The sequence below is a fragment of the Clupea harengus genome, unplaced genomic scaffold (assembly GCF_900700415.2).
Source record: "Clupea harengus unplaced genomic scaffold, Ch_v2.0.2, whole genome shotgun sequence".
Classification (NCBI taxonomy): Eukaryota; Metazoa; Chordata; class Actinopteri; order Clupeiformes; family Clupeidae; genus Clupea; species Clupea harengus.
This window is the reverse complement of record NW_024879583.1, coordinates 167,342-177,559: the sequence shown is the minus strand read 5'-3', so window position 1 is coordinate 177,559 and position 10,218 is coordinate 167,342. Positions and strand designations below refer to the sequence as shown.

The following is a 10,218-nucleotide window of genomic DNA, read 5'->3' as shown; positions in this document are numbered from 1 at the left end:
CTAAAGCACCTACAGTTTGCCAAATGTTACTGGGACTTTCAATGGGACCGGGTTATATGGTCAGATGAGACCAAAATAGAGCTTTTTGGCAACAAACATGAAAGGTGGGTATGGCGTAGACAGAAAGATAGCCATAAAGAAAAGCGCCTCATACCCACTGTGAAGTATGGTGGCGGATCTTTGATGTTGTGGGGCTGTTTTGCTTCCAAAGGCCCTGGACATCTTGTTAGGATACATGGCATCATGGACTCCATCAAATACCAGCAGATATTAAATGAAAACATAACAGCCTCTGCCAGGAAGCTTAAAATGGGTCGTGGTTGGACCTTCCAGTAGGACAATGATCCGAAGCACACCTCAAAATCTACACAAAAATGGTTCACCGACCGCAGAATAAAGGTTTTGCCATGGCCATCACTGTCCCCCGACCTAAACCCCATAGAAAATCTGTGATGAGCTGAAGAGGAGAGTACACAAGTATGCGTACCATTCGAAGAACACAAATGCATGGATACAAACTCCTCCTTTATCACTTTTTGATTTTTTTAAATAGCTCACTGTGCACAAGCAGTACATTTGTGAAGACATTTTGGGGATCCGGGTGGGTGCAGGCTTGTTCAAAACAATGTCTGGTTTTATGTTTGCAATTGTATTGATTATTTGAAGAAAAAAATTGGCAATATGTATACTAGGTTAACTCGTAGACTGAGTTCATAGTAAACTTGTAACTGCTGGATGGATGATTTCTGTTTATCTTTAAGTTGTTATTTTTGCCATCTTATAGGCTACCTTAACATTTATTGAACTTCATAAAATACCAGACCCTTCGCAAATTAGGCTGAGATAAGCCATCTATTCCTATCTGATCTAGGGCTGAACGATTTGGGAAAATAATCTAATTGCGATTTTTTACCAAAATATTGCGATTGCGATTTAATATGCGATTTTTTTTTTGTATCCTCTTTTTTCCCCAACAAAACGTAATGAATGATTTAAATATGACCAACACAATATTAGATACATTTAGTGTAAAATATTCTTTCCCACATTTTACATTTTTATTTAACTGCTCATTACAGAAACAAGAACAACAAATAGGTGGCTTTGCCACTGTGCATTTAAGTAATTTAAAAAAAGTCATTTTAAGTATAAACACTAGGCATGCACTTTTTAAACACTGTGTGCAAAATGTACCATCTTAAAAAAAAAAAAAAAAAAAAAAAAAAAACATTTTTTTTTTTTTTTTTTTAGACCACGTTTTTTAATCGCGAACGTTGCAGTTAGAAAATCGTGTTCTATCATATCGCGATTAAATCGCAAATGCAATTAATCGTTCAGCCCTAATCTGATCCTAATCCTCTTCGTCCCTAATGGGACATAAGGCTGATCTCTTCCTATGGTTGCAACTAAACATGTATTTGTGTTCTACAAATACAGTACATGTATGTACGGAACCAGAGACTTTGTATTTTAAGATTCGATACAGTATAATTTTACCTCTACAACATAAGATTTCAGATTACACTACTGGAATCCTAAAATACATTTCCAATCCTGACCAATGTTGCGAGCACTTATTATGTGACACTTTCAGTCTACTGAATTTGCTGTAGTATGGAGCCAAATTGATGATGGTCTTTCCAGCCAAATAGGTCATCCATCACAACATCAATATCAATATTGACTCCTTATCTCTTGTTCCGTCCAAAACAGCAAGAAACCTCTGGGTCATTATTGATGACCAACTGACCACATTGCCTCTGTCTCCCGGTCGTGCCGCTTTGCGCTATTCAACATCAGCAAAATCAGGCCGTACCTAACCCAGTATGCCACCCAGCTGCTGGTGCAAACCTTGGTGAGTTCCCGCCTTGACTACTGCAACGCCCTCCTAACGGGCCTGCCGGCATGCATGGTGAAACAACTACAGATGATCCAGAACGCAGCGGCGCGTCTGGTGTTCAACCAACCAAAGAGGACACACATCCCCCCGCTACTCATTGAGCTCCACTGGCTGCCTGTAGCTGCTCGCATTAAGTTCAAGTCACTTATGCTTGCTTACAGAGTGATTGCTGGTTCTGCTCCCACCTACTTAAATGCTCTTGTAAGGGCAAATGTTACACCCAGGATGCTGCGCTCGACAAGTACGGCAATCCAAACTATTCTCATTTGTAGTTCCACGTTGGTGGAACGAACTGCCTAGCACTACCAGAGCAGGGGCGTCCCTCTCTACCTTTAAGAAGCTCTTGAAGACCCAACTCTTCAGAGAGCACCTCCCTTTCTAACTTGCACTTCGACTAGTACTTAACTTGCACTTACAGTAGTTTCATTCCTGCACTTCTTTTTTTCTATTTCGTATGTAAAGTAGTATTTATTGTTACACTAGGTCTCTATTGCTCGTAGCTTGACTGTTCTCTCCTGTGTACGTCACTTTGGAGAAAAGCGTCTGCTAAATGCAGGCATGAAAACGGGTCAGGGGTGAAAAAGGTGAGAAGGATATTACCCCTCTAGGGGGGTCCGGGGGCAAGCTCCCCCGTAAGAAAAATTGTAATATTACATATTTTAAAGCATCAATCTGATGCATTTTGAGATGCTTTTTTTGCCAACCTGGGGAGAGCTGGAGAAACTTAACTTCAGCCATGAGTCAAAAATTATTATGGCCTCCTTACTAAGTATTATGCACTGATTTCACTGGGTCTAACATACAGTATATGAGGCACAATGTGGTAAGGGCACCACAAATGGCTTAATGCATAACCCCCACAAGAGATGGTGGACATGCTGTAACTTAACTTGTCTACTCTTCCATCATGATTGACAGCCAATACAATGTTATGTAATTCAGATTTGAATTAGGGCTGTCAATAGATACAAACATTTTTACTAATTAATCTCACATTTTGAAATTCATTAATCTAGATTAATCGCGATTAAAAGTTTGTTTGACTTCTAAAGACTAAATCTTATAAATTAACGAGTAATCACTTTCAGACAGCGTGTATTTTAGACACTGTTGTTTAATTGTATTTTTTTTTTTTACACAAAACTACACGCATAACTGTTTTTTCAAAGAGGCTCAGGCCTATAACTCATACCTATAAAGTGCCAGCCAGGTACAGACTGTGTGCCGCGCAGGGTAGATGGCAAAATGGAAGTAGCCTAGCGGCTGCCAACATAATACGGGCACTAACAGTGCCTAAAGTGGTCATTTTGCCACTTATCTCCCATCTGTTTGAGACGTCGATGAATTCCTCTGCTGTATGTCGCGCCTGTTTTTTTTATTTCCAATGCAAAAGATCTCAATTTCCATACATTGTCAATAAAATGAGCTGTGACACCCAGGTAATTGTCATTGCTGACTGACGTCCAGTTGTCACCAGTAAGGGCGACGCTGGCAGCTTGTTCGAGGAGCTGAATTTGTCGTGCTCTCTCGCCGTCATACAAGGAATGTATGCGAGACACAATGGAGCCCCTCGACGGTAAATCATAAGAATTGTCCCCTGAAGCAATTCGAATCACATCAGACAGCGTTGGTAACCTTTTCACGGACTGGTCTAGTTATTTTCCTAGTGAAGTCGTGGAGTGTGGGTTGGCGACCATCTAACCTGGGACTGCTTTCTGTCGGTTTGCATTAAGTGATAACTTAAAGACGAGCTGCTTCTGTGATAGCTAAATTCAGTTTGACAAATGCTACATACAACTTTAGTTTTGTCGATTGTCCCGTCATTTTTACTCTTACCAGAAACTTTCCGCCCAACAATCCCTCTGTTCTCTCCATCTTCAACTACCGTCTCGGTCTCTCCTATTGCTGACTTCAGGCACGCGGCGGTTTCGCGTCAGGGGTCAATGCACATCGGAAGTAAACAAAGTTGCGTTAACTGCCTTAAAATATTTTATCGCATTAATCTCGGCCACAATAATCTCATAGATTAACGCGTTAACTTTGACAGCCCTAATTTTAATACATTTTATTATAACATAAGATAACAATTTACATTACAGTTCGTAATACTCTCAGAACCAGATAATTTTTTCTTCTTTGCCTGAACCACCAGTGTCTCCATGGCCCGCTTTCGCTGTTTTGCCACGTCTCAGCCTCGCCCTTTTCTCTTCTTCAGCAGGCGTGTTTTCAGCTTCTGATGGTGGTCTGCACTGGTGATGCAAGGCCCTCCGCATTAATATTTACATGCACTCGCGCTCCCTTCTGGCACGCGCACATGTTCGCAATTCACTGAATATGAATACCCCCCCCCCCCCCCCCCCCAAAAAACATTTCTCATCGAATCTACACGATTCACGTAGGTCACCTATTTTGGTTTCAAAACGGCGAATTTCGCCGAAAGGTGAGGGATTTTCATGCCTGTAAATGACTAAATGTAAATCTAAATCTCCAGCCCATTTCTGTTGACTTGGCGCTACTACAAGCTCTCGCTCTCAGGTCTCCCCAGTCCTACTGGACAGAATAGTCACTCCATTTCCCCAGCTTTTATACAATAACCACCTCATTCATCACATGCTCATAGATCTCATTAGATTAAAATGTCCACCATCAAGGTATACTTATACGGCATGCATTTTCCATAAGCTTACCTGAGGCCCTGAGTGCCACTCCTTTTCCGATGGAAGGATAGGCTCATTAAAGGTCAGCTGGCTACACCAGACCTGTAGTTACTGATCACTGCTGATATTCTCACCACCCTGCCTCACAACACTCCACAATGGATTCATGTCTGTCCACACTGACTTAAAACTTACTGACACGTTTATGTTGACTTTTTGGGCTGCTGAAAGGCTAGGTCTACCTGCACTGCCTCAGCTTTTAATTCCGTTGTAGGCTACATCCCCTTGTCTCAGACCTACAGATCATAGATCACAACACAATTTGGGTTTTCATCAAATAGAGCAAAACCAGTACATTTAAGAATCACTCAATTTTCATCTTTATTTTGGCTTCTCACCCTCGTTCCAGTGCCTAGCACACCACATCTCATGCCAATCCTTGCAGTCTTCACCATTCAGCCCACTCTTGTCCAGCTACAAAGCTAAACATACTTATTTTTAGCGTTCTAAATCAAAACCGATGGGTGGACTTGTGAAATGATGTTCTCTAAACAAAGCCCATGCCCATGGCATTTCCGCATTCCAGAAGATTTAAACCTGTTTTACCTCTCGGCTAAGTCACACACTCCAGCACGGTTAAGCATCCCACCTCTTCCCCAATCTCCTCCATTTCAATAGTCGCAAAGGCAAGTTCAAGTTACCTTTATCCATAGCTGGTTTCAGTACTAGACTCTACTAGCCTGCACCAGTTTGCATTGTCATCAAATTTCCATTTGCGCTTTTATGCATTTTATTCCACTTTTGTCATATGCACCACATTTATCTAGCTCATAGAGATGTCATGGACTCTGCACCATCTCCATTATAGATATGCTCTACATATTACAAACATATTCTACATATTATAAACTCAAGTCTGGTTGGCACATTACTTACTTTTGTTGGGTGCCATTTCAGATGCCTTCATCTGACGACTCTGTCAACAAAATAACATGAAATAATGAAACAATGTAAATTCATTTCTTTAGTGCATTGTTAAAAAGTGTTTTTAATGTTCTTAAAATGCAAACCTGTTTTTCTTCGAGTTCTGTTATGTCATGCCCTCTGTGTTGTTTTGCAACACATAACACACAGATTGGAGTCTGGTCAGTCTCGCAAAATAACTCCAGCGCTCGGTAGTGCTGTTGGCAGAGTCTCTGTTCCAGGTCTCCAGTGGCCTCCACCAGCTTATGCCTCTGAAGAGCTGGAGTTGTGTAGTGGTAAACTGAACAGGGCACATTGCCTGGTCCAGCAGTGCAGTGACTTGGGAAGCAAACAAAATGGCATGTTTTATTTGTGTTAACAGATTTTAAACCAATGCCAATCTATGCCTTAATTCCTGATTATCACACCTTCTTTAGAATGACAACATGATTTGCACACCAATGGCGTGATCCCCGTGTTTTTTTAATTTTTTTTACCATATTACACTTACATATAAATTTTTGCACTTCAACTTGTAACTGTATCAACACCTCGCATAATTTTCAGATAATCCAGGGGTTATCAAACTTTTCATAGCAGGCCCCCTTTGACACTAAAACTCAACAGCCAATCAAATTACACCCTTCCCTTCAGTGCTCCTGAAGCAACATGTTGATTGGCTGGAATAGTGTATGGCTTGGTCCTAGTCACAGACAGCTAACAAGACACAGAGGGCCAGGGGCTAGGGGCGTCACACTCCCACACAGGGCAGACAGGATTATGAGGAGGGCACACAGGACACAGTACGCAGTATACAGCTCTGGAAAACATTCAGAGACTACTTCAAAACTATCAGTTTCTCTGGTTTTACCATTTATTGGTATGTGTTTGAGTAAAATTAAATGTTTTGTTTTATTCTATAAACTACTGACAATATTTCTCCAAAATTTCAAATAAAAATATTGTCATTTAGAGCATTTATTTGCAGAAAATGACAACTGGTCAAAATAACCAAAAAAGATGCAGTGTTTTCAGATGTCGAATATTTATTTTTAAACAACATAATACTAATGTTTTAACTGAGGAAGAGTTCGGAAATCAATATTTGGTGGAATAACCTTGATTTAAAATCACAGCTTTCATGCGTCTTGGCATGCTCTCCACCAGTCTTTCAGATTGCCGTTGGGTGACTTTATGCCACTCCTGGCGCAAAAATTCAAGCAGCTCGGTTTTGTTTGATGGCTTGTGACCATCCATCTTCCTGTAGATCACATTCCAGAGGTTTTCAATGGGATTCAGGTCTGGAGATTGGGCTGGCAATGACAGGGTCCTGATCTGGAGGTCCTTCATCCACACCGTCACTGACCTAGCTGTGTAGCATGGAGCATGAACATGCAGGAAAAACCACTCCTCAGAGTTGGGGAACATTGTCAGAGCAGAAGGAAGCAAGTTTTCTTCTAGGACAGCTTTGTACATGGCTTGATTCATGCGTCCTTCACAAAGACAAATCTGCCCGATTCCAGCCTTGCTGAAGCACCCCCAGATCACGATCCTCCACCAAATTTCACAGTAGGTAGGTGCTTGTGGCTGTGGCTTGTAGGCCTTGCCACGTCTCTTTCTAACCAATAGACGACCAGGTGTTGGGCAAAGCTGAAAATTGGACTGATGACCTTACTCCAGTCCTCTATGGTCCAATCCTTATGGTCTTTTGCAAACCTCAGCCTGGCTCTACTTTGCTTCTCGTTGATGAAGGGCTTTTTTCTAGCTTTGCCTGAATTCAGCCCTGCCCCTAGGAGCCTTGCCGCCTGCCATTCTTTTTGGAGGTCACTTGATGTCATCCAACAGTTGTTGAGTGATATTTGAATGAGTTGTCGGTCATCCCGGTGAGTGGAGAGTCATTTTCGTCCTCTGCCTGTCTGTAGCTTGACCTTGTTCTTTGCTGGTGTTCCCTTGAAAGGGGCTTTATATCTCCACCACCGCAAATTCATAATGTAAATATACTTGTCTGACTACATGGAAATGATCCGTACCGAGATTGACCTGTGTCATTTTCTACAGTTTGTTTACAGTCATTGAGGTAAACAGACACAGGGAAACAGCTGGCAGAGTAAACAAGACTGATACATTCGTCATCGTTTCGAATCACGTCGCAGGATTTCATCATTACATGTCCTGTATGTTTCGTATTGTTGTCTTTAGATGATATTGACACGGATATGCATTCTACATTAACAGGTGATGTTCATGTTTTTTTCAGCGAGGTATTCAACATCTCGTCGTCACACACACACACACACACACGCACAGGTAGGCTACTGGTCCTTAAAATTACGAATCTGCGAACGACAACATATGGCGCTCAAGAGTTGGATTACGCATTCAAATCTCACCACACAACATGGCCACCATTTAAACTGGAACACAGGTTATAACGTTCTAACTAAATACTTTACAGATTTATATAGTTTTTGTCCCTAGTGAAAATTTTGACCTAGATATATGGGGAAATTGGGAACAAGTTCAAAAGCCCATACGTTTCCCTGTAATGTGTTGTGCATTGGCTGTTGATTACTCACTCTCTCTGTTGTGTTATGGGTGGCACAACGTCCAAACACTCCGAGCGTGGACGCTTGTTCGCCCGACACTCATTACTATCTCCCTGCTTTTCAGCAGTTTCTTCGGTGTTCTGACTGTCACTCATGATAAATCGTTCATCTGGTGTCAGGTGCCTTTCACCTGAACAAAAGTGGAGATGATTCATTATTCACGAGTCACGCACACAGTCAAGTTCAAAGGTTTATACATGGCTTCGAAAAGAATAGGGGCCTGATTTCAGTTCCATTTTCAAATTTTTAAAGTTAGATTAAGAATGTTATGTCGTTAATGGAGAAATATGCCCTTTTGCTGGAAATTTGGAATTCGGATATTTGCTTTACCGACTATCACAGCGTGCAGAACTAGCTGACAGTGTAGCCGAAAGGGATTGACCGGATAGTCTAAATAAATAGCCTACTACTCGCCAATCACCCGATTTGAAAGACGCTAGTGTTCACGTTATTTAACAACCACCAACAAATAATTTACGCAATAAACCGGAATGGCCTGTCCGAAACCTACCTCCTTGATGGCAGTATTAGTCGGTGGGAACTAAATAATAGCTACGCCGTCAGTCCCAAGCCTACACTTCCACTTTCAGTTTGATGACGTGACCAGGGTCACCGTGGTGAAGTCAGTTTTACATTCGACATTCAAAAAATGTATTTCAGACTTGCGTCTTTCGATTTTCCTACCAACTTTAGATCAACTTCCGTGTGAAGAAACCTTCAACCTGCTCACGCGAATAGCATGTTAATTGTGAATTTGTTATCTAGCTAGTTGGTGAATTAACAACTTATTTTTACCGTTGACACCGAGGCTTCGAAGCTTGTGTCGAGAACGTGAAGCACTTCCAGACAGAGCTCCGTATCGATTGTTAATCTTTCCTGCTCTTATCTGTCTGTCTGTCTGTCTCTGACCATAGTCGGAGGTTACAGGGGATACTTTGTTCACTGCTCCAGGGCCAGAGTGTTCTTAACTACTCCCTTTCCTTTGATAATGGCAACTGATTCTTTCTGAGGATTTATTTTCCACACTGGTTCAATGTTACAGCAACATAACTTTTCTCCAGTCGCTACATCCAAACTGTTTGTATACATTCCCGTTCTCTCAGAATAGCAGCAATATCTATTAGTAAAACCTACTGTCCGAACTAAATGTGAACCTTAATGTTCTCATGCTTTTTGTTGAATTCTGTTCTCTTAGATCCATGTTGATATGGAATATGTTACCGTCATTCATTAATAATTAATGAAAGGTCACTCAAAGTAGAAACGTAAAGTTTTCTTTATTAGCTTACTAAACTCCTCACAGTACTGTCAGAACATCGGTATATGTGGCATGGCTCAAAGCCGTATGAGCTACACAGGAAACTAACAGGGGTTTAGTTTAGATAGTTTAGATAGTTTAGTTTAGATAGTTTAGTTTAGGGGTTTAGAATATAGATTCATCAGGGAACAAATTAAGAGTCCCATTAGTGCATTTCCCCTTAACATACATAACAGTATAATAGTATATAACACATAACAGTATAATCGACACAATAGGAATAAAAATCAGCAATATAAAGTAATACTAATTGTCATATACGGTAGTTTAATGCTCTTGCGCATATACTGTGGGTTATACGGTAGTGCCAGTTACACATGTGAGGAGATGCACGGTGAGCCATTAAAAGAACTAGTTGAGCATCTACGAAGCCTCTTTAGCATTACTTTACATGGTGTCAGAAGTGAAAACGAAGAAAACGAAAACGAAGTCATGCCAAAGTTCGCTCCTCCGACAAACTTTTCATTTGATAAGCCAGGAGAATGGCCGGAGTGGAAGCAACGTTTTGTGAGATTCAGAATCGCCACCAAGCTGGACAAAGAAGATGGTGCCGTGCAGGTGAGCAGCCTGATATACGCTATGGGAAGCGAGTCGGAGAACATCTTCCGTTCGTTTACATTCACAGAGGATGAACATAGAGATGATTATGTTAGGGTGCTTGGACAGTTCGATGATTACTTTGTGCCGAGAAGGAATGTAATACACGAACGTGCATGTTTCCATCTGCGCGTGCAAAGACCGGGAGAGAAAGCTGAAACTTTTATCAGGGCTTTG

The 10,218-nt window shown here is 41.3% G+C and overlaps 1 long non-coding RNA gene across 1 annotated transcript; it reads right to left on the bottom strand.

The window, feature by feature from the left end:
- Nucleotides 1-5,495: 5,495 nt before the first annotated feature.
- LOC122129048 lies at nucleotides 5,496-8,185 on the bottom strand. The gene is made up of 3 exons (XR_006151729.1): nucleotides 8,097-8,185; nucleotides 5,628-5,859; nucleotides 5,496-5,533 (listed from the first exon to the last, which is right to left on the bottom strand). It is a non-coding gene; the product is annotated as an uncharacterized LOC122129048 (long non-coding RNA).
- Nucleotides 8,186-10,218: the final 2,033 nt, after the last annotated feature.